This window comes from Myotis lucifugus, unplaced genomic scaffold (genome assembly GCF_000147115.1).
Source record: "Myotis lucifugus unplaced genomic scaffold, Myoluc2.0 scaffold_13, whole genome shotgun sequence".
NCBI classification, from domain to species: Eukaryota; Metazoa; Chordata; class Mammalia; order Chiroptera; family Vespertilionidae; genus Myotis; species Myotis lucifugus.
In genome coordinates this window covers 13,382,530-13,385,717 of record NW_005871061.1, presented here as the reverse complement: position 1 = coordinate 13,385,717, position 3,188 = coordinate 13,382,530, and positions in this window count along the sequence as shown.

The window sequence follows — 3,188 nt, the reverse complement described above, 5'->3', positions numbered from 1 at the left end:
ACTCAGCTTTCACAGACAGATAACTTTCACTAGAACATTCAATGACTTAAAACAAAATTTCATCGCTATGATGACCAAGTATACAAAAGAATTCCACATTAGTCAAGATTTCATATATTTTTCTCTGTTGTCAAATGCTGTTCCTCAAAGTTTACTTTTGAACATATATAATAAAATTGTGGCTAAGGTATTGGCTTCTTTCACATTTTTAAAATAGTAAAAGAAATTATATTTTTACCACCATCATTATACATATGGCCTCCAGGATAAAGCCCCATTATTTGAAGTTTTTTAAAGTTCTCAATCTATCTTGAAAAATTGCATTGCTGTCCCTTATAAAAGAGATTTTAGAAACAATTATTCAGAGACTAGTTTTACAATTGACATATATTCTACCCCAAAACCATAGTATAAAGTCATCATTTGCTCTTTAGGCCCAGATTGCTGTAAATTTAACAAATGCAACCATCCTTCTGTGTGCATGAAGCAGGAAGTGATCATAATGGAAAGATTTGAAGTGATCCCAATTATATGCTAACCAGTAAATTATTTCCCATGTCAAAAAATATATATTGCATAACATTCAAAACAATAAAAATATTATTTGGTTAGAGTTAGAAAGTAATACTCCTTGAAAACCTATTATGTGTCAGGAACTTCCAGATGTTTTTTAATTTATCTTCGTCAAGATAAATACTTTTACCTCATGCAATTTTATTTATGCATGTAGTTTGATGAGTTTTGACAAGTGTGTACACCTGTTTAACCATTACACAAACAAGACAATTTCTATCACCTCATAAGTTTCTTCCTGGCTCTGTGTAGTCAATCTCTATATCCCCCACTACAAATAAACACTGATGTTATTTCCATTTCTGTAGATTTTGCTTTTTAAAAAACTTCATATAAATGGAATGTGTATTAGCAATTTTTCTTTTATTTTTTTTGCTGAGTAATATTATATTATTTGAATATGCCATAACTTCTTTATATATCCTGCTGTTGATAGACATATAGCTTGTTCTAGTTGGGGTTATTTTTTATAGCTGCTACTAGAGGCCCAGTGCACAAAATTAGTGCACAGGTGTGGTCTCTAGGCCTGGAGATGGAAGTATGAGTGTCTGGCATGAAAGGGCAGTTCCCATCTGACCTCTGGCCCTGGGCAGCACCTGGGCCCCTTGGCCCCCATGTACCCCTTCCACCTGAGTCATTGAGCCCCTGCCCAGCTCCCTTAGCACCTGGAAGCTAGGCAGCGGCCCTGCCTCCTGATACCGCTGCTGGTTGCCATCTGCAGGGCGATTGGCAGGGTGATCTGTCCCTGCTTGCACCTGCCTTGGCCTGGCACCACCCACTCACCTACTCCACCATCCCACCATGGTCACACTCTCATAAGGGCCCATCGGGGCTGGCAGCACTTCCACTGCCACCCACTGCCAGCGTTGTGTCACCAATGCTCGCCAAGTTTCAGGCCACTCCCTGGTGGTCAGCACACATCATAGTGAGCAGTCAAACTCCCAGTCAAACTCCAAGTTGAGGGGACAATTTGCATCATAGGCTTTTATTATATAGGATTATAATTTTTGTCCAAGAGACAAGTGTTTTGTGGATATATTTTCAGTTTTTTAATTAAATACTAAGGAGTTTAATTTCTAGATCATAGAATAGGTTAGTATTAATTTTATAAGAAAATGCCCAAATACTTTTATCTCACATTGGTTATAACATCATTACCCAATCCCAGAGTATATGGGGGTACTATTTATTACAGATATTCATGTTGATATTTGGTATTATCAGTCTTTTTTTTCTTTTTCCATTCTGATGGTCTATGAAGGAATAATACATTCACATAGTGGTTTAAATTACATTTTATCTAATATTAATGATATAGAGTACCTGCTCATGCACCTAATGTCTTTGAAATATCTTTTGTAAAGCATGTATGCAAATCTTTTGAATTTTCTTCAATGTATGTATTTAACAATTTATTGAAATACTAGAGGCCTGTTGCAAGATGAGATTCATGCACTAGGCCTTCCTTTCACTTGGCTGCTGGCACCAGTTTTCCTCTGGCACCTGGGACCCAGGCCTTCACTCTGGCTGGGCTCCGGCCAGAGCCCCCCACCCCCCAGCCATCAGGTTTTGTTGCTTTGCTGATCCCGGGGCCGTGAGGCCTCGCAGCTCCGCTGATCCCGGGGCAGTGAGGCCTCGCTGCTCAGCAGGCTTTGGGTACCTTTGGCTTTGCTCCACCGCTTGGAGCCTAGTATGCAAATTAACTGCCATCTTTGTTGGCTGTTAATTTGCATATCTCCCTGATTAGCCAATGGGAAGCATAGCAAAGGTAAGGTCAATTACCCTTTTTGTCTTTTATTAGATAGGACTAGAGGCCTGGTGCATGAAATTCGTGCACTTGGGGCAGGGGTTCCCTCAGCCCACTTGCACCCTCTCGCAGTCCAGGAGCCCTTGGGGGAAGTCGGACTGAGGGCTTAGGCCTGCTCATCGCGGGGAGTAGGCCTAAGCCATCAGTCGGACATCCTTAGTGCTGCCATTGAGGAGGGAGAGGCTCCCGCCACCACTGCTGCACTCACCAGCCATCAGCTTGGCTCAGGGCTTCTGGCTGAGCATCGCTCCCCCTGTGGGAGTTCACTGACCACCAGGGGCAACTCCTGTGTTGAGCGTCTGCTCCCTGGTGGTCAGTGCATGTCATAGCAACTGTTCATTCAGCCATTTGGTCAATTTGCATATTAGCCTTTTATTACATAGGACTAGAAGCCCAATGCACGAAATTCATGCAAAAGTAGGCCTTCCTTTTCCTGGCTGCTGGCACCGACTTCCCTCTGTCACTTGGGACCTGGGCTTCACTCCGGCCACTGGCAAACACCTGGGACCCGGGCTTCACTCCAGCCCAGCTTCATTTGGAAGGACATCTGGAATGATGTCCAGAATGACGTCTGGTCTAATTAGCATATTAAGATTTTATTATTATAGATCATTTGTGTATGATGCAATTCACTCATTTTAAGTGTATAGTTCAATGAGTTCTTTTTTTTTGAAGCATTGAACTGTTTTACAAGGAGATATTTTCTTTTATAAAATACTTTTGTGCTCTGTTTTTTTTTAATTAAATCTTTATTGTTCAGATTATTACAGTTGTTCCTCTTTTTTCCCCCCATAGCTCCCCTCCACCC